Genomic DNA, 21,497 nt, shown 5'->3' on the forward strand with positions numbered 1-21,497 from the left:
TCCACAGCAACAAGGACATCCTGAGGTGGGAGGCAAGAGGCTTGGAGCAGGCATGGGGTGAGGTGGTGATGAGGGTTTTGAGCAAGTCCCCAGGCTGCTGCAGGGGTAGAGCAACCCCCCACAGCAACCTGACAGTGACTGTGACTCGATTGTAAGACCACCGGAATGGGACAAGCCACGGCTCCAGCCATTCCAGCTAGAAATCAAACGTGCAGATCTGGGGCGGCTCATACACTGAACGCTATACAGCCTCATCTTTCTTGAGCCAAGGTCTCCAAGACATGGTTTTCTGGCCCTCCTAGGGACTGTCTGGTATCCCGCCAGGTGCCCACCCCAGGCCAGTTAGCCAGGGCTATATGTGGGCTAAGGTGGGGAGGTTCGTGGGGTAGGAAACATAGCTGCTTATTCAGCAGAAACTGTGAGTAGAAAAGATCTAATCAGAGTGAGAATGAGTGGGACTGGCAGTGATTCACATCTCAGACACACTGCACTTGGAAAATCTACCTGAAATCCTTTGTGGAAAGAGGTGGGTATGAGCAGTGGTGTGCTAGTAAATGTTAACAATTGCTCTTTTGGAGGCAGGTCAGGAGATGCCTGGCTTTGTATGTTCATCACTTTTTATGGTATAAATGCTCCTATTGTGGCCAATTTCAGCTACCGATGGTTTAACAATTAGCTTGTAACTTTTCTGAAAATTCAACAATCGGTTCTTGAGAGCCAATGTAAGCTGGCTGTATAGTCAGCCTGGTATAAGTAAATAAGTTAATTACAAATGAACAGCTTAGCATGATGGAAAAAATAGTTGTGAAGTATTGCAGACCTTTCCTCCAGCATAGCCTTCTCTCCAATTCTGAGCAGTCTGATCATTCTGTACTCATTCCTTCAGAGAAGGGGTATGTCAGAAAGGAAAGGGTCGTGAATTCTCTTCCTGAATTTCATGTTCTAAAATAACAGTATTAGACAGAACAAAAAGCTCCTTTGAACAGTCAGACAAAAATGTTTAAGACCGGGAGATTGAGAAGAGTAACCACCATCTGGGTTACTCTTGGAAGAGCAAAGATTCCAAACGCTAAGGGAAGAAAAGAACACAGGAGTGGAGGAACAGCTGAGAGTATAGTTCCCTGTGTGTCCCAGGGGGAGCAATCTGGTCGCTACTACCTGGGCAGAGCCCTGGGGAGGCAGAATGATCCAAGAGAAGTTTGCGGGATCTGGGAGCAGAGACGATCCGTGCCCCACTCTCTGAGGGGAACCCCAGGGAAGCTTAGAGAAAGAGGTTATCGACAAGATGGGGCCACGGTCTATCTGTAAAAATCCTGTTCTCTGTTGTGGTGCAGAAGCAGCTGAAGGAATGCTGGGTTTTTGGACAAGCTGCAGAAATACAGGAGGGAGCTTGAAGACCTGAAGGAGCCAGGTGAGAGACCTGCAAGGGGCAGAGAGGATGATGGGCATCTCAGGGGATGCTCATGTGGACGGATGACATTGAGCACCCAACTGACTTTGAGCTATATAGGAACGTGGCCACAACCCCAGGGAAAGGAGGGGGTCCCCAACTTGACTGAGATTGGTTTATGCCACCCTAGCAGAAGCTTGAAATAAAATAAAGTTGCAAAGAATTTTGTTTTTTCACACCGAAATTTGTGGACCGTGATTGAAATTCAACCCCTTTGCTTTAGATTAGGGATCAGTAAAGTTTTTCTGTAAAGGGTCAGAGAGTAAATATTTTAGGCTTTGAGGGTCATATATGACCTTCTTCCTCTTTTTTCCCCCTCCCCTTCCTCCTTCTCCTCCACCTTCTTCCTTTTGTTGCAACCGTTTAAAAATGTAAAAACCATTCTTAGCTGGAAAATGTCCCCTCAACGTCTGTCCTCCTCCCGCTGCTCCCGATCCACAGAGCTGCTGTCTGAATGAGGTTTTCCGTTGGCAACACTATTAGATTTTTAGAAAGCCAGGAAGATTCTGCTGCAATGAGATTCAGTTAGTACAAAATGTATTCGCTTACCAAGAGGATAGATAACACTCTTTCTCTGGCCACAGGCCACGTGAAGAAGCCTGCATCTGGCTGTCGAAGGAATCTTCAGCATGGCCGAAGTTTGCTGTTTCTTCCATCTTTGGTTAAAACAGGGGCACATTTCCCTCACCCCCAGGGGACCAAATCCTCTCCCCAGGTCTACTTGCTCCACTCAATGCCTTCTCTCTCCCTATCCCTGCCTTTGGAAGATCATCTTCCAGGACCCAGCAGCCCTGAGAATTCACGACAGGGCGTGGCTATGGCTGGATGAAAGGTTACTTATGGTTTTGCGTAAATGGACTTCTAGGCGGCTGGTTTCAGAAGCCCTCAGTGGGAAAACCAGTCAGCCCAGTGCTTTTTTTTTAATTCATTTTCCTTAGTTTCTTGATTTAATTTTGAAAGGCAACCCATGGACCCAGATGGAGAGAGAGACCACACGGTGGAGGAGCTGTCTGGGTTGCCGCGTCATCATGACGGTGATGTGAGCCGCCAGTCTCCAGCACACCCTCAGAGCGCTCCCTGGGAGAAGGTGCCAGGGCAGGATATGAAACCGACTTCTGAGAGGGAGGCGGGGCTGGCCAGGCTGCTCTGTAGTGGGGACCCAGAGGCAGCTCCAGTGACAGGCAGGTCTGTTCTGCGCATGAATAACTGAGGAGCTGAGAACATCTGACCTGGACTGGGTCTCCTGAGTCTGTGGGAAGATTCTGGGGCTGAGGATGCCCAGATTGCTGCTTCTGAGGGTGCTGCAGGCTGAGCCCTGACCCTGGCCTCAGTGAGGACCTTGGTCCTGTCTAGCTTTCTAAAAATTTTTAAAATTAATTATTATTATTATCATTTTTTTGAGAGATGGAGTCTCACTCTGTCGCCCAGGCTGGAGTGCAGCAGCACGATCTCGGCTCACTGCAACCTCCGCCTCCCAGGTTCAAGCCATTCTCCTGCCTCAGCCTCCTGAGTAGCTGGGATTACAGGCGCCCACCACCATGCCCGGCTAATTTTTGTATTTTTAGTAGAGACGGGGGTTTCATCATATTGCCCAGGCTAGTCTCGAACTCCCAACCTCAGGTGATCCACCTGCTTCAGCCTCCCAAAGTGTTGGGATTACAGGTGTGAACCACCGCGCCTGGCCCGGTCCTGGCTACCAAAGGAGCCCCAGTCTATCCACAGGCAGCCCCGAGATATCCTCTGGCCCCTAGTGAACCCTGCAGGTTAGGTCACAAACATGTGAGATCTCAGATGACTATATGGGCCAAGTTACCTGCTTTGAATAGAATTCAGAGCTGTTTCCTCCAATTTAAGAAAACGGACAGGTTGGGAGCATTGTCTTTATATGCAAAAGACAACGTATTGGAAGGAAGCTAAGAAGTTTCTTCTCAAATTGGGAGGACGGCAGTCCTGGCATCTTCATTGTATTTTTAGGATATTTTCTGCAAAGGAAGGGAGTGGGGAGTGAGGGGGAAAGCCCAATCCGTGCCCTCTTCAATTTTGAAACCATTAAACCTCAGGCAACTTGAGTGAGAATCAGTCAATCAACAAGCAGCCTGTCAACTCATCAGTGCTTATGTACTTAACACCAGTGGGTTGGAGCGCAATTCCAGCTCTTCGGGGACACGGATGGCCAAGTTGGGGCCCTGCTTTGGGGGAGTTTCAGTGAAGGTGGGCAGTGCAACGCAGGATGTGGACATGCTTACAAAAGTCTGTAACCATAGGCTGGGCGTTTCAGGGGGTGATCCAAATGCTAGATTGGAATGGTCAGTGAAGGCTGCAAGGTGTGACTGCCGAGCTAACCTTGCCTCAGGTGGATAAACACATTTGACATTGGTGAGCCCTGTTTGTCCACAGTTCCTGTGGATGCTCTGGGCCTGTGGACTCTGGAGCTTGCTAGCAAAGGCCTTGGGGACACTTATACTGAGCTGCTTGTCCTCACCATGCTCTGGTGACCCAGCTTTCTAGCCCTCCCACCGCGAGCTGCCTTGCAAGGGTTCATGTGCCTTTGTAAATGCATCCTTTTTTGGAGTGAACCCCCAACCTCAGACTCCTCTGTTGATGATATCCTTCCCCTAAGGGATCTTTCTAAAATAGATTTGACCATGTCGTTCTACTGCTTAAAAGCCTTCAATGAATCCCAGTTGGGTTTACTGTAAATCAGATCTCTTTATCTTTGTTCTTCCTGCCAAGCTGCTCTCCATCCCAGCATGGGCATGCACGCATACACACACACACACACACACACACACACACACACACACACACACACTCCAAATACATTAGCAGACAAATTCTCTTGCGTTTCTCCTCACCTTTATGTGTTCCCTCCATCTGGAGCACCCTGGCACATCTTTCCCTTGGGATGTCTGGTCAACCCCTGTCCCTCTGATCAGCAGTGATGGTCTTCTCCAGGCCACACTCCTCCCACACTTACCTCTTGTCATCTGGCAAACATCCACTCCTCTCTCAGGCTCCAGTTCTCGTGTCAGTTTCTCTGTGACTCTGCCACGTTGCCTTAGGTCTTCTTTTTTCCATGTCCCTCTAAATTCTGGATACATCTCCCAAATAGAAACTTTTTAACAATTAAACATTAAATTGACTTTTCCCACTTTTCCCATTGTTACCAGAAGAGTTCACGATGAAGTGGCCCATTATTGAAACGTACAAAATAAGAGTGCAATTGACTAAATTATGACACATCCATGGTATGGAATACTATGCAGCTGTTAAAAAGAATGAGTTAGATTTCTGTGGAAGGATAGTAGCACATTGTTAAGTATAACAGTTTGCTAAGTAAGGTGAGTGGTATAATCATATATTTGTAAAAAGCAAAACAAAGTAAAGCCAAAACTCAAACCTGTCGTCGTGTGTTTGTCTATGAACAGAGAAAGGGAAGTGAGGATGCACATCAGACTTAGCATTGGCAATCTTGGGGAATGAGTTGTAAAATTGATAGACAGGAAAGAATTATTCTTTCTTTATATAACTGTGTATTCTTTGACTGTGCCCTATTTGGAGCTCATTCAGCTTCTCAAATCTGGAGGTTTACATCTTTTGCCAAATTTGGCAAGTTTTCAGCCATTTTAAAAGTTATGTTTCAGCCTGTCCTTTTTCGCCTATTCTTCTGGGACTATGATGACATGCATGTTGGTTCTTTCGTTATAGTTTCACGGGCCCCTGAGGTTCTGTTAATTGTTTTTCAGTGTATTTTAACTCTGTTGTTCAGATTGGGTAATTTATATTGCTCTGTATTCACGTCCTGATGATTTCCTCTATCTTCTTCATTCTATTATTGATTCCATCCATTGAGTCTTTTATTTTGGTTACTCTATGTTCAATTCTAAACTTTCCACTTGGTTCTTATTTTTATATCTTCTATTTCTTTTTTGAGACTTTCTATTTCTTTGCTGAGACTTTCTATTTTTTTTTCATTTTTTTCCATTGTGTGTGTATTTTAAAAAGCTTTATTTTTGAAATATACTTCACGTGTCATACAGCTTGCCCATTTAAAAGTGTATGAGTCAATGGTTCTTAGTAGGTTCACTGAGCTTTGCAACCGTCACAACAATTTTAGATTATTCTCATCATGTAAAAAAGAACCTCCATAACTGTCAGCAGTCACTCCCCATTTCTCTTCTCCCCACCTCACCTATCCTCTTCCCAACCCCAGGCAATCACTTACCTAATTTCTGTGTCTCTGTGTCTGCCTATTCTATTTCCAGTGTGTTTGTAATTGCTCATTGAAGTATTTAAGTTATGATGACTGATTTGAAATACTGGTCAGCCAGTTCCAGCCAGTTCCAGCATATCTGTTATATCAGTGTTACCATCTGTATTTGTTTCCTAGGGCTGTTGTTGCAAAGTACCACAAACTGGGTAGCTAAACACCACAAACTGGGTAGCTAAACACCACGGGAATTCTCTCATGGTTCTGGAGGCTGGAGTCTGAGATCAGGGTATTGGCAAGGTTGGGTCCTTCCGAGGGCTCTGAGGGAGCCTCTGTTCCAGGTGTCTGCTAGCTTCTGCTGACAGCTGGCAACCCTTGGCATTCTTTGGCTTGTACATGCACCATTCCAACCTCTGTCTTTGTCTCCACATGTCATTCTGTGTATCTGTCTGTCTCTGTGTCTCTTTTTATAAAGAAAATGTCATATTGGATTAAGGACCTACCCTACTCCACTATGACCTCATCTTGACTAATTACTTCTTCAAAGACCTTATTTCTAAATAAGGTCACATTCTGTGGTACTGGAGGTTAGGACTTCAACACATTTTTTGAGAGGAACACAGTTCAATCCATAATGCTGATTATCTTTTTGGGTTTTTTGTTTTCAATCAGTTTGAGATCTTCCTATTTCTCAAACACTGAGCAATTTTTGATTGAAGCTTAGATTATTTGAGTGTTATGTTATGAGACTGTCTTGGTTTGTTTTTTGCTGGTACAATAGAATGCTACAGAATGGGTAATTTGTAATGAATAGAAATTTATTTTCTCACATTTCAGGTTGAGAAGTCCAAGATTGAGGGGCTGACATCTGGTGAGGGCCTTCTTGCTGTGTCATCCCACAGTGGAAGGCAGAAGGCAGAGAGAGAGAGAGCAAGAGAGAGAGAGAGAGAGAGAGAGAGAGAGAGATCTTTTTTAAAGGAACCTACTCCTGAGATGATGGCATTAATCCATTCGCTCTACCCTCATGGCCTAACCACATCTCATGAGACCCCACCTCCCATCATTGTTGAATTGGGGATTAAGTTCCCAACACATGCTTTTGGGAGGACATATTGAAATCATAGCTGAGACTCCAGATCTTATCTAAATCTTTGATTTGATCTGGATCTCTCCAATACCATTCCAGCAGTGGAGGGAGACCTTGCCTTGTTACTGCTAGGTGGGGGTTGCATTTCAGGTTTCATACTTGGCTTCCATTGACACCAGAATCAGTAGAACTCTTTATTACTGGGGGATAGGGTAGGATTTCTGGTTTCCCACTAGGACTCCACTGATATCTCCCTGGCTCTGTGGGTGGGTGTGTGGGAGGGTGGGAGGAGGCTCCTACCTCCTACCTGCCTCATTAGTGATCGCCAGGTAATTTCCAGTGACACCACTGGGGTATTTGTCCACATTACTTTTGGGTGGTGGTGAAAGTCCTGATCTTCCACTCAGTCTCCTCTGATTCCAGCTCCTTGGGGAGGAGAACCTTATCACCGGTGGGGGTGGACGTCTAGGCTCACCATTTGGCCTTTGCAGATGTGCATGGTTGGAGGGCACAGTATTTTTATGTGGTGTTTTGCTGGAGTAAAGCACTTATTATCTACAAGTTATCTTTCTTGGTAGGTTGCCTCTTTCCTGGTCCATTGGCTTGAGAGAGTAGGCTTCGTTCAGGCTTTTATTTATTTCTTTAGTCTGCACCATTGATATTTACGTGACTGGCTTCTTCAGCTTTAAGTCTGGGACACATGAGGCAAAACTATAACTCAGGAAACTCACCATCATGTTGTTCCTTGGGTCTGAAAGTCCCAAGTGAGTTCACCTTCTTCTCTCCACCTTTCAGAATCTTCTTATACCTATTTATACATATATGGGATTTTTGTTGTACCTCACAGGAGGAACAGGCAAAAGCATGTCTACCCTCATTGTCCTAGAAGTAGTCCATCAGTAGAATTTTTTGTAACCTTTGATTATAGTAAATTGTGTTAATATTTTTGCTGGTGTTGGACAACCCTTGTATTGTTAGAATAAATCCTAATTGTACATGCTGAAGGCTTCTTTTAATGCACTGCTAAATTTAATTTGCTAATATCTTATTTAGAATTGCTGCATCTGTATTCATAAGTGAACTGGTTTATAAATTCTTGGTATGTGTGTGCATGCAGGTATGCATGCTGTGTTTGCATGCTGTCATTTTCAGGATTTTGCTTATCTCCTAGAATAATTTGAGACCCTTTCCATATTTCCCTATCCTGTGGAACGGTTTAAATGACATTGGGTACATTCAGTCCTTGAATGTTTAATAGACATTCCCCATAAAGCCTTTGACTGTGGCACTAGTTTTTTGTGTTTTTTTTTTTTTTTTTCTGGCAATTCAATCAGTTTCTTCTGTGCTTCCCCAATCTTCTCAGACTCTTGCTTCATGCCAAGTCAAGTTTGAAATTTTTATTTTCTAGGAAAATCATTATTTCACATTTATTGGCAATATTGTATCTAGTATTCTCTGGTAACCGTAAATCTCCTTTATAATCTCTATCACTTTTTAAAAATGTGAGGTATTTGTGTTTCCTTTCTTTTATCCTTTGCATGCCAATTGTTTGAACATTTTACCAGAATTTCCAGGTAACCAGGTTTTAGTTTGTTGAGCTTCATAGGTACTGTTTTTCTTTTTAATTCATTCTTTCTTGCTTTAAACTACAAAGATTAAATGTTTCATCTACCTTAAAAAATCTCATGGTTTGTCATCTAACTTATTGAATTGAAAGCTTGGTTGATTTGTTTCCATTCTTTCTGTTTAAGAATAAAAGTATTTTGGGTGATCACTTTTTCTTTGAGTTGGGCTTTGGTCTTCATCCCCTTGGATTTTATATATAGTGATCTTTGTGTCTTTAATTTTAAAGCGATCTGTAATTTTAGTTGCCTTTGAACAGTGCTTTTGAAGTTTTTTTGCGGTTACTTTTCTGAAATTATTATTTTGTTAAATGTTTCTAGTTTTATTTTATTCTAGCCAGAGAAGGTTCCTTGTTAATGTCTCACGTTTTTTGGCATGTACTAAAATTTTCTTTAGGCGTTTATCCTGGTCAGTCTTTGTAAACATTCAATGCTTTCGTTATAGGTTATGAAGTCCTCTACATATCTATTGAATCATATTTGTTAATTATAATTATAACTGAGTTCTCTCTCTCTTTGGGGGGTAGAGGTAGGTTAATGTCACTAGGCTAGTAATTTTATCTCTTCATTTTTCTGAAAAGCTTTTTTTCCTATGTTTTGATTCTTTGCTGTTCAGTGATAAATATTATCTTTTTATCAATGGTATTCCTCCTTGTTTTACAAGGCAGTTATAAGCTTATTCTTATATTTATTCTTCTTCTGTCATTTTAATATAGTTTGGCAGAAAGCAGAGGTATGTACAGGAGAGGACAGGAGAGGGGAGAAGAAAGGAGCACATACTTCCCCTTCCTTCCAAATTCTTCTTTCCAAAAGAATTTCCAAATTTTTTTTCCAAAAATTCCAAACCAGAGGGGTTTTCTGTCCGTGATCACATGTCAAAAGAGTTTTTGGGGCCCTTTGTGGGAAAAAGTAGAAAATGTATGTCACAAAACATGTCAGACTATCAGAGACTAAAAAGATGTTCCCTGAGGTTATCACTGAGTTGCAGATTTTTTTTTTTCTTTTTGAGATGGAGTCTCGCTCTGTCACCAGGCTGGAGTGCAGTGGCGCAATCTCAGCTCACTGCAACCTCCGCCTCCTGGGTTCAAGCAATTCCCCTGCCTCAGCCTCCCAAGCAGCTGGGACTACAGGCACGTGCCACCATGTCCAGCTAATTTTTGTATTTTTAGTAGAGATGGGGTTTCATCATGTTGGCCAGGATTTTCTCGATCTCTTAAACTTGTGATCTGCCAGATGTTTTTTACATCCACTCCTTGTCCTTATAATCTGTCCTCCATGTTGACACAAGTGGGCTCTTTCTAGAAAGGCCAGATGGAGTTGCTCTCCTGCTCAAAAGCATGTATGGCTCCTTAGTTCCTGGGGAACAATGTCCCAAATCCTTGGCAGGACATTCAGAGCTTCTACCTTTCTGGCCCTCCTTAGAGTTTCATCTCTCATTATTTCTCTTCCCTGTCGCCTTGAGTGTTACGTTGCTCCTCCCGGACCACTTCCTGCTCTCTGAAGGCGTCATACACATTCACCATTCCCTGACTTCACCCCTGTTGCTTCCCGTTCCCAGGTGCCCTTTTCCCTCATCTCTGCCTGGTTGATAATCATACTTATCTTTCAAGCCTGGATTACAGATCTGTATTTCTCTGAAGCCTTTCAGGACTAACCCACAGGGGATTAGTTGTCCCTTCTCTAAAACCCTTTGTTGTGGCTGTTATGTTGTTCATCACCATCCAGCTTCTACTGGAGATATGAATATGTGTGGCTGGCTCTCCCTTTGGCCCATGAACTTCTTTTGAGGGCAGAGCTGTGCCTGATCCACCTGTATTTTCCCAGGGCCTCAAAAAGAGTCTGCCACATGGACAATGCAGGAAAATATGTGACTGAATCAAGTCAGATGTATTGGACAGGGAAGGGAAGCGCTGTCTCATGGGGGCTAGGAACACAGGTGCTGGGCAGTATTTGCTGATTAAAAAACCAGGTTCTCTAGTTCTGAGCTGGAATTAAGAACAATTCCTTTTTTGCTTCAAATGAGTAAGTCTTGACATGGAAAACAGACTGACAAGCTTTGCTTCCATCCTGCCTAGGTCTAGCAAGAAGGAAAGGCAAGAACTCCCTAGCCCAGTGGTGAGTAAAGGGCCGCAGCCTCTCACCCATCCTGGCAGACCCACCAACACCTGGGAGGATGTGGGGAGGAAGCACTGGCCGCTTGCAGGTTGCTGAGCAAGTGGTACTATGTAGAGACAGGAGGGACAGCAACCCTGTTTGAGAACCTTGGCAAGGTCAAAGCCAAAGCTGTCTCAGAGAGCTGGTCATGGGACTGATTCTAACTCTCTATGAGGACAACCAGGGACTGTCCTCATAAATACTGAAATAGATGTAAACAGCATGGCTGTTCAGGCACAAGTAGCCCAGTAGTCCTTTTGAATGTTATTTCTTTTATATTTCAAGCAGAACATTTACTCCTATTTCAGACAGTTGCATTACAATCAAATTGCATCAGCATGTTTTCTACTTTATATTTAAGGCTGATAAACTTCATCTAATTTAGAGGTCTGGCGAATGAAAGGAAAAGACCTGGTCACAAAGCAGTGAGTTTAGGGCACCTGGATCCCGGCAAACAACATTTTCTGGGGACTTCTATCAGTACATGGGTTTGCATTTTGGTTCCACCACTTTTTACCTATATGACCTTAAGCAACTTCACCTTCGTAAGCTTATAAAATAAAGGTCATAATAATGTCTACTTCAAAGGCTTTTTGTGAAGATTAAGAGCAATAAGCTTGTAAAGCGCTGAACACAATGCTTGACACGTATTAAGCACTCAATAAATATTAGCTATTACTGTTATTATCTGGCACAGTGATGAACAATGTTGCTGCGGTCCTGTGGCGGCAGCTGAGAGCCAGAATGGGTGCAGAAAGCCGCTCGTACTTGGAATTCCTTCGGCAGTCTGGTTTGTTGATGCAGTGTTAAATTAGGCCCATTAATTCATTGTGAAAACAAGCCTTCAAAAGGGCCTGGAATTTGCGGCTTCTTCTCCTGAATTAATGCTGCATGGCACCACTTTATTTTAAGAATAATAAATTCTAGCTCGACAGTGGAGGAAACCCCTGCTGCTGGGTTTGCTGGGTGGCCTCGCTGGGTGGCTGCTGGTGCCACCTGCTCCCTGGCTGGAAGCTGCCACGTACTTTCCCAGCAGCAACTTGGCCCAAGGCCACAGCCCCTAGCACTTACTGTGGATGTGAGGTGGCCACAAAAACTGGTGGTGAGCAGGTGGTGGAGACAAGGTAGGTACCTGATTAGATGGAGTCTAGGCCATCTTGAAGCAGAAGATACAAAAAGAACAAGTTTTCCTGTGCTAGGCTGACTCACTCCAAGGGCCAGCGAGAGGAAGGGCTCTGTCGGGGTTCTGATAGCAAGCAGTATCTGCAGAGCCACGGTCCAGAAGGGATGGGCTCCAGAGCCTCTCCCTCCAACCCTCCTTCTCTGTTTACCCTGCTTGTTGGGGACCAACCCATCTCTGCTGTCTTCATGATGACTTTGCTGGGTAAAGACTTCCAGGTTGGTAATTATTTTCCTTTCAATGTAGATCCTTCAGTTTTGGGATTTTCTTTCTTTATTATTATTATACTTTAAGTTCTAGGGTACGTGTGCGCAATGTGCAGGTTTGTTACATATGTATACATGTGCCATGTTGGTGTGCTTTGCCTATTAACTCTTCATTTATATCAGGAATATCTCCTAATGCTATCCCTCCCCCCTCCCCTAACCCCACGACAGGCCCCGGTGTGTGATATTCTCCTTCCTGTGTCCAAGCATTCTCATTGTTCAATTCCCACCTATGAGTGAGAACATGCGGTGTTTGGTTTTTTGTCTTTGTGATAGTTTGCTGAGAATGATAGTTTCCAGCTTCATCCATGTCCCTGGAAAGGACATGAACTCCTTCTTTTTTATGGCTGCATAGTATTCCATGGTGTATATGTGCCACATTTTCTTAATTTAGTCTATCATTGATGGACATTTGGGTTGGTTCCAAGCCTTTGCTATTGTGAATAGTGCCACAATAAACATATGTGTGCATGTGTCTTTATAGCAGGCTGATTTATAATCCTTTGGGTATATACCCAGTAATGGGATTGCTGGGTCAAATGGTATTTCTAGGTCTAGATCCTTGCAGAATCGCCACACTGTCTTCCACAATGGTTGAACTAGTTTACAGTCCCATCAACAGTGTAAAAGTGTTCCTATTTCTCCACATCCTCTCCAGCACCTGTTGTTTCCTGACTTTTTAATGATCGACATTCTAACTGGTGTGAGATGGTATCTCATTGTGGTTTTGATTTGCATTTCTCTGATGGCCAGTGATGATGAGCATTTTTTTCATGTGTCTGTTGGCTGCATAAATGTCTTCTTTTGAGAAGTGCCTGTTCATATCCTTTGCCCACTTTTTGATGGGGTTGTTTGATTTTTTTCTTGTAAATTTGTTTGAGTTCTTTGTAGATTCTGGATATTAGCCCTTTGTCATATGAGTAGATTGCAAAAATTTTCTCCCATTCTGTAGGTTGCCTCTTCACTCTGATGGTAGTTTCTTTTGCTGTGCAGAAGCTCTTTAGTTTAATTAGATCCCATTTGTCAATTTTGGCTTTTGTTGCCATTGCTTTTGGTGTTTTAGACATGAAGTCCTTGTCCATGCCTATGTCCTGAATGGTATTGCCTAGGTTTTCTTCTAGGGTTTTCATGGTTTTAGGTGTAAGGAAGGGACCCAGTTTCAGCTTTCTGCATATGGCTAGCCAGTTTTCCCAGCACCATTTATTAAATAGGGAATCCTTTCCCCATTTCTTGTTTTTGTCAGGTTTGTCAAAGATCAGATGGTTGTAGATGTGTGGTATTATTTCTGAGGGCTCTGTTCTTCCATTGGTCTATATCTCTGTTTTGGTACCAGTACCATGCTGTTTTGGTTATTGTAGCCTTGTTGTACAGTTTGAAGTCGGGTAGCATGATGCCTCCAGCTTTGTTCTTTTGGCTTAGGATTGACTTGGCAATGCAGGCTCTTTTTTGGTTCCATATTAACTTTAAAGTAGTTTTTTTCCAATTCTGTGAAGAAAGTCGTTGGTAGCTTGAGGGGGATGACATTGAATCTGTAAATTACCTTGGGCACTATGGCCATTTTCATGATATTGATTCTTCTTATCCATGAGCATGGAATGTTCTTCCATTTGTCTGTGTTCTCTTATTTTGCTGAGCAGTGGTTTGTAGTTCTCCTTGAAGAGGTCCTTCACATCCCTTGTAAGTTGGATTCCTAGGTATTTTATTCTCTTTGAAGCAATTGTGAATGGGAGTTCACTCACGATTTGGCTCTCTGTTTGTCTGTTATTGGTGTATAAGAATGCTTGTGATTTTTGCACATTGATTTTGTATCCTGAGACTTTGCTGAAGTTGCTTATCAGCTTAAGGAGATTTTGGGCTGAGATGATGGGGTTTTCTAAATATACAATCATGTCATCTGCAAACAGGGACAATTTGACTTCCTCTTTCCTAATCGAATACCATTTATTTCTTTCTCCTGCCTGATTGCCCTGGCCAGAACTTCCAACACTATGTTGAATAGGAGTGGTGAGAGAGGGCATCCCTGTACTTGTGCCAATTTTCAAAGGGAATGCTTTCAGTTTTTGCCCATTCAGTATGATATTGGCTGTGGGTTTGTCATAAATAGCTCTTATTATTTTGAGATACGTCCCATCAATACCTAATTTATTGAGAATTTTTAGCATGGAGGGCTGTTGAATTTCCAGTTGAATTCTACCAGTGGTACAAAGAGGAGCTGGTACCGTTCGTTCTGAAACTATTCCAATCAACAGAAAAAGAGGGAATCTCCCCTAACTCATTTTATGAGGCCAGCATCATCCTGAAACCAAAGCCTGGCAGAGACACAACAAAAAAAGAGAATTTTAGACCAATATCCCTGATGAATATGGATACAAAAATCCTCAATAAAATACTGGCAAACTGAACCCAGCAGCACATCAAAAAGCTTATCCACCATGATCAAGTGGGCTTCATCCCTGGGATGCAAGGCTGGTTCAACATATGCAGATCAATAAATGTAATCCAGCACATAAACAGAACCAAAGACAAAAACCACATGATCATCTCAATAGATGCAGAAAAGGCCTTTGACAAAATTCAACAGCACTTCATGCTAAAAACTCTCCGTTTTGGGATTTTCGGTCAATTGTTCCTTTCATCATTTTCTCAGTTCCCCCTTTCTGAAATTCCTGTTGTTTAAATATTAGACCTTCTGGACATGTCTGCTAACATATTTTTCTTCTATTCTTTCCACCTTTTTGTCTTTTGGGAGATGACTCTTCACTCTATCTTCTATCCTAATGAGTTTTTCATTTCTGTGTAATTTTAGAAGCTATTTGATAATTTTAGAAGCTGTTTGATGTTTATGTTATTTCATTTGTCTTTTTTTTAATCAGTGCCATTTTTTTTGAGACAGAGTCTCACTTTGTCACCAGGCTGGAGTGCAGTGGCACCATCTTGGCTCACTGCAACCTCTGCTTCTGGGATTCAAGCAATTCTCCTGCCTCAGCCTCCTGAGTAGCTGGACTACAGGCACACACCACCATGCCCAGCTAATTTTTGTATTTTTAGTAGAGATGGGGTTTTGCCATGTTGGCCAGGATGGTCTCGATCCTTTGACCTCATGATCTGCCTGCCTCGGCCTCCCAAAGGGCTGGGATTACAGGCATCAACCACCGTGCCTGGCCTCATTATTATTATTTTTTTTATGACAATCGTTCCTCTCTGCAAACCAAAAATAAAATTCTAAGACCCCCACAACCATCTGAAGGGACCTCTCCTCTTGGCCAAGGGCATTCCAAAGTTAACCTGAAAAACTAGTTCAAGCCATGATGGGAAGAGGGAGTTGGCTGTGCCTCATTATCCCCTCCTCCTTTTTGGAATTACGGATAGAACAGACTCTGTACATCTGAGAAGAAACATTTACAATCTATTCTCTCTGAATCCTGCTACCTGGAGCCTTTGTCTGCATTATCAAGCCTTGGTCTCCACAACCCCTTATGGTAACCCAGACATTCCTTTCTATTGAGAATAACTCTTTCAACCAATTGCCAATCAGAAAGTCTTTGAATCCATCTGTGACTTGGAGGCCCCACCCCAGTTGTCCCACCTTTCCAGGTGGATCCAATGTACATATTCTATGTAGTGATTAATATCTCACGTCTCACTAAATGAATAAAACCAAGCCGTTCCCTGCCCACCGTGGGCAGATGTCCTCAGGATCTCCTGAGGCTGTGTCCTTAACCTTTGCAAAATAAGCTTCCTAAATTGATTGAGACCTGTCTCAGATACTTTTGGCTTACACTGCTAGGATTGATAGTTTTCTCTCTCTTTAAGTTTCCCTTTTCCTGCAAGGTCTCTGCCTCCTCCAAGCTGCTCTTTTTCCCATGCTTATTTAAGTTTCTGTCTTTCACAGTAAAGTTCTCCTCAACTGTCTGGGGGAGCCTCAGTTGCAGCTCATATTTGAAAGCTAACTGGAAGCTGCACTTATGGATAGAGCTCGTCAATTGTGAGCGTCACATGGGTGGTCTCTGGGGCATCCCGATGTCGGTATCTCTAGATTCTTCCTTTGGAGATTGTCTGATGATCTGGAGATCATTTCCATGTCCTGCCTAGCAATGTGGGAGCTAAGGGAGAGAAGAAGGCTGGGAGGTGGGGTTCCACACTGAATCTGCAAACTTTTACTGATTCTCCAGGCTCTCCACTCTACGTGGGGTACTTCGGTGCCTCTACTTTTTTTTTCTTTCCCCAGATAATAGACCTTCCAGAGACGAAGGCTTCAGTTCTCTGCAGGGGTGAGGAAAAAGGACTTGTGATCTTCTGACACAGACTCTCAACTAATGGCAATGTTTTTGTCACATGTTAATCTACATTTCCAGTGGACTATGGTAGTGGAGGCAGGTGGTCTGAGATGTAATCCAGGTTACCTTTTGGCTTTTCTTACTCTTGATTGAGAAGCAGATTTATTAGTTACAGCCCTTCCAACTGCTCCTCCAGCTGCTTTCCTGCTTCCAAAATGTTGTTGTAGTTACATCCCTTCACTTACCTTTTAAAACCTAATGGGCTTATGCCTTAAAAGAAATCATTTTATTGTTATTTTAGTGAGGCTTGAGATAGAGCAGTGCTCAATGCTTGTGTTTAACCTGCACCAAGTTTAACTTTTTCAAATTACAAATAATACATGTTTACTGTAGAAAAATTAGAAAATATAATTAAGAAAATAACACGTAATCCCAGCACTTTGAGAGGCTCAGGCGGGAGGATCACCTGAGGTCAGGAGTTCAAGACCAGCCTGGCCAATATGGTGAAACCCTGTCTCTACTAAAAATACAAAAATTAGCCAGGTGTGGTGGTGTGCACCTGTAGTCCCAGATACTTGGGAGGCTGAAGCAGGAGAATCCCTTGAACCCAGGAGGCAGAGGTTGCAATGAGCCAAGATCATGCCATTGCACTCCAGCCTAGGTGACAGGGTGAGACTCTGTCTCAAAAAAAAAAAAAAAAAGAAAGAAAGAAAGAAAGAAAATAAATGTAACCAGAGTAATAATGCTCTTACCTTAGGGAAAATGATCGTTAATATTACAGAGGTAGGTCCTTCCATTACTCCATATATATGAATTATTTCTCACTATATTATATATGTATGCAAAGATTGGAAATCAATAAACACACTATTTTTTATCTTTTTTTTTTTTTTTTGAGATGGAGTCTCGCTCTGTTGCCCAGGCTGGAGTGCAGTGGCTGGATCTCAGCTCACTGCAAGCTCCACCTCCTGGGTTTACGCCATTCTCCTGTCTCAGCCTCCTGAGTAGCTGGGACTACAGGTGCCCTCCATGTTGCCCGGCTAGTTTTTTGTATTTTTTAGTAGAGACAGGTTTTCACCGTGTTAGCCAGGATGGTCTCGATCCGCCTGTCTCGGCCTCCCAAAGTGCTGGGATTACAGGCTTAAGCCACCGCGCCCAGCCACTATTTTTAATCTTAACAATATATTGTGAACACCTTTCCAAGTCTCTAAACATATTTCTGAAATTATTTTGATGGGGCTGGGCATGGTGGCTCACACCTGTAATCCCAGCACTTTGGAAGGCCAAGGCGGATGGATCACCTGAGGTCAGGAGTTTGAGACCGGCCTGGCCAACATGGAGAAACCCTGTCTCTACTAAAAATACAAAATTAGCCAGGCGTGGTGGCGCATGCCTATAATCCCAGCTACTTGGGAGGCTGAGGCAGGAGAATCGCTTGAACCTGGGAGACAGAGGTTGCGGTGAGCCGAGATCACGCCATTGCACTCTAGCCTGGGCAACAAGAGTGAAACTCCGTCTCAAAAACAAAACATTATTGTAATGGTTCATATTATTTCTTGAAATAGTTTACAATGTAGTGTATTTTTGTCCAGTCCTAAATCATTGCCTATTTGGGTTTTGTCCACTGATTTTTCAGGATCATGATAGAAACTCTAATGAACAACCCTCTAACAGCACCCCAGAACTCAGAATTCCTGACGCAGCTTCCAGGCATCTGTATATTTTTAAAGCTCCCAAAGCTTTCTGGGATTCTTGATTATTTCCTGAGGATCAATTCCTAGAATTGCTGCATCAAAAGTATACTTAGAATTCTTTTAATTCTTATTACCCAGTTGTCCCTCAGAAAGATTACGTGCATTTCACCATCAATCTGTCAAAGCCTGGCTTCTTTACCTTTGCTGATACAGGTATTAGATTTTCAAACGCCTCCCATCCGAGAGGGCCCAGTGGTGCATTGCCAGTGTTTTGATTTGTGTTTCTTGGATTACTGCTGAGGCTGAGCATCTCTTCCTATTCATTGGCCGTGTATACTTCTTCGTTTCTGAATAGACCTCAGAGTGGGTTTAAGATTTATAGTTACACTCAGATGTGCAGCAGAAATGTAACTTTTTTTTTTTTTTTTTATAACCAAGCTTAACTTGGTCCTGAATTTCTACCATTTCCACTTAGCAGAAACAAGCCAACTTTTGATTCAAAGTAACTTCTTGCTCAGTCACTTCCAGGTGACACAATCTCACCTCCCGCACCCACGCCCATTCCTTTGGTCTAGTTACTACTCTTTGGCGCCTTGGTCCTTGGGGGCAGCCTCTGCACCGGCTGTGTCTGCTGCTGCTGTTGCTAGCAGTCTTCCCTGCTGTCCAGACCCCACCCTGGCTGGAATAGGAGCTGCAGAGGCCCGAGAGGTTGGACTGTAATAATAGTCTTTAGAGTCCAGCCCGGCCGGGTCTCTGAACCACACAGGAGGTGGGAACAACTCAGGGAGAGGGCTATTCCCGACCCCCTTCTCAGCTACCACTTGTACTCTCTTGATATCACCCCTCATTCTTCCTGGTGGCTGCCAGGGTTCTGGGTGGGAAGCAGACAAAAGACCCTCTGCTCCCAGCCTTTTCTGGGGGCCAAGAAAAAATCTATAGCCACCTTGCTTGATCTTTCAAATTTCTCTCTTCCTTTTTTTTTTGAGATGGAGTCTCACTCTGTCGCCCAGACTGGAGAGTAGTGGCGCGATCTTGGCTCACTGCAACCTCTGCCTCCCGGGTTCAAGCGATTCTCCTTTCTCAGCCGCCCGAGTAGCTGGGACTACAGGTGCCCACCACCACATCCAGCTAATTTTTGTATTTTTAGGAGAGATGGGGTTTTACCATGTTGGCCAGGCTCATCTCAAACTCCTGACCTCAAGTGATCCACCCACCTTGGCCTCCCAAAGTGCTGGGATTACAGGTGTGAGCCACCGTGCTCGGCCAAATTTCTCTCTTCTTCTAAGATAAGTTGATTTCTTTTTGAGTGGAAAACCTGCTCTCACCTCCTGTTTAGCATCCTCTCAACTCTGTGATCTTGGCTCTAGAGGCTTTGGCTTTGTTTTTTTTGTTTTGATGGCATTTGCGAATAAAACTCTCTCTCTTGCAAATAAAAAATAATTTGACTGTTGTTACAGGGAGGTCTTTAAAAGCTCCATTTTGAAAGTTAAACCTGAGCAAGACACTTATTCCTGGGCCAGTGGTTTGCACTGTGGGGTGTTCATTAGAATCACTTGGAGAGCTTTTAAAAACCCTGATGCTCAGGCAGCACCCCAGAATTCAGAATTCCTGACAGTGGGTTCCAGGCATCCATCTATTTTTAAGGCTCCCGAAGGGATTCAGATGTGTAACCAGGGTAGAGAAGTACTTGTTCCAAGCTGCAACTGCCCTACCCATTTCTGGGGCAATGGACCTAACTAACTTCATGGCACTTGAAGGCAGGGCTCCAGGCACCCGGGGAACAAACTGGGCTGTGCCACTGAGGGCTGGGACTGCTGGCATATGGGCTTTGCACCTGCTTCTCAGGGCCTTGGAGACAGACGGGGCTCTCAGTCGGGTGTGGATTCATTTCCAGCCGGCTTGACAGGCCTGAGATGGAGACTCACAGATGGAACCCTGCAGAGGGGGAGCGGGGAGGAGGACTCTGCCCCTAGGTCCTCATTAGCCGGTGTAGGCGGGAAAGGGCTTCCTCTGTTGCTGGAGTTTGTCAAAGATCAATATGCTGCAACATATGTTTTACAGCTTCCTGTGGTCTCTGATAAATCTCTCGAGACTCCTTTATTTGTCTTTTCTTCCCCCCAAGGTTATGAAGCCAACTGTTTTCCTCAGTGTACAGATGTGCAGAGGCAGGGAGCTCATTTCCATGAGAAACCGGCTTCTGAGGATGGAGGCTTTGGGGGAAGCTGGCACTTGGCCTACAGGCAAAGTGGTTGGGGTGTGGCAGACGGTGGGCAATGTCTCTTCTCGGCCAGGCACAGAACATAGGACAGACACCTGTGCAAAGACTGATAGAAGCGACTTTGTTGTTTCCTTCACAGCTGCATGGCTTTTAGCTTTCTATGCGCGAGGCATTTTGATGGAGGAATTAGGTACGTTTCCTGCCCTCCAGACACTCGCCAGGTAGCAGGGGAGATAACTAGCTACCATTATTTCCAGCGCCGGCTGCATGTCAGGCACAGGTGATAGAGATGATAATAGTATTAATAAAGCCTCCCACTTATTTAGCCGCTAATATGAGCTTGGCCCTTTAAGGCACTCTGTGTTCCTCACAGGAACTGAATATAAGGTGTTTTGCTACCGGATGTGTGGCCCCGGACCAGTAGCTGCAGGCTTGCCTGAGAACTTCTTAGAAAGACAGACTATCAGGCTCATCCCAGGCCCCTAAATCTGAAGGCGTATCCTAACAAGATCCCCAGGTGGTCCTGTACGGCCTGTCATCCCCCTTTTACAGACAAGAAAACAGCGCTCAGTGGGAATTGAGCAAGTTGCTCAAGGCCACAGGGCACCTAGAAGGTAAGTGGAGATTTGAACCCACATTCTGGTTCCAAGACCTGCTGGTTTCCCACCGTGCAAGGCTGCATCACGGGACTCAGCAGATGTTGGTAAAGGCTAAACCGCAGTGCAGTTGGAAAGCTGAGGACGGGAGGAGGAACACTCCCCAGATTTCAGATTTCAGATGGGGAAACAGCCAGAAGGGCTTCCTGGAGGAGGAGGTATTTGAATCGGTCCTGCAAGAGTGAGCAGGACCTGAAGAGAAGGGGCAGGCTTCTTTGAGGTGGAGGAAGCAGCCTGAGCAAAGACAGGGAAGAATGAGTATCACGCATCCAGAACCTTCTCTTGGTGGCTGCTGACTCCTACGGCCAGATGCAATACAGGATTTGAGATAGGATGGTGGCAATTCAGGAAAGCTTTGATTTTCCATTCGTCTGTGGCTGCCAGAGGAAGCAGCCACACAGCCTCTGCCCTGGCTGCAGGGTGCTTAGAAACGGACCTGCCTAGGGGAGGTCTGGACCCTTGGCCCCTGCTTCTCTGGGTCTGCGGACCCCTTTCCTCCCATGATCCCCTGCTGTGCCATGCCCTGCCCAACCCACTCCATCATCTCTTCACTCCTGAACTCAAAGAAAAGCTCACATAGCCCCTGACCCTCAGACACAGAAACCCCCTTCTCTACGCAGTAACCAGTGGTCCAGTCGGAGGTCGTAATGGGATCTTGTCCCTGTTCCCTGTTCTGATTTTGG

General features: G+C 44.3%; 1 long non-coding RNA gene across 2 annotated transcripts in view; it reads left to right on the top strand.

Annotated features, from left to right (window-relative positions):
* Window positions 1-21,497, top strand: part of LOC123569447 (uncharacterized) — a 151,317-nt gene that overhangs the window by 96,362 nt on the left and 33,458 nt on the right. Inside the window, exon 4 of one of the 2 annotated variants that reach the window (XR_006693147.2) lies at window positions 1,335-1,411. The exons of the other annotated variant lie outside the window; for it this stretch is intronic. This is a non-coding gene — a long non-coding RNA (uncharacterized lncRNA). The remainder of the gene's footprint in view (window positions 1-1,334; window positions 1,412-21,497) is intronic. 2 annotated transcript variants of the gene reach the window in all.

Source organism: Macaca fascicularis, chromosome 16 (genome assembly GCF_037993035.2).
Source record: "Macaca fascicularis isolate 582-1 chromosome 16, T2T-MFA8v1.1".
Classification (NCBI taxonomy): Eukaryota; Metazoa; Chordata; class Mammalia; order Primates; family Cercopithecidae; genus Macaca; species Macaca fascicularis.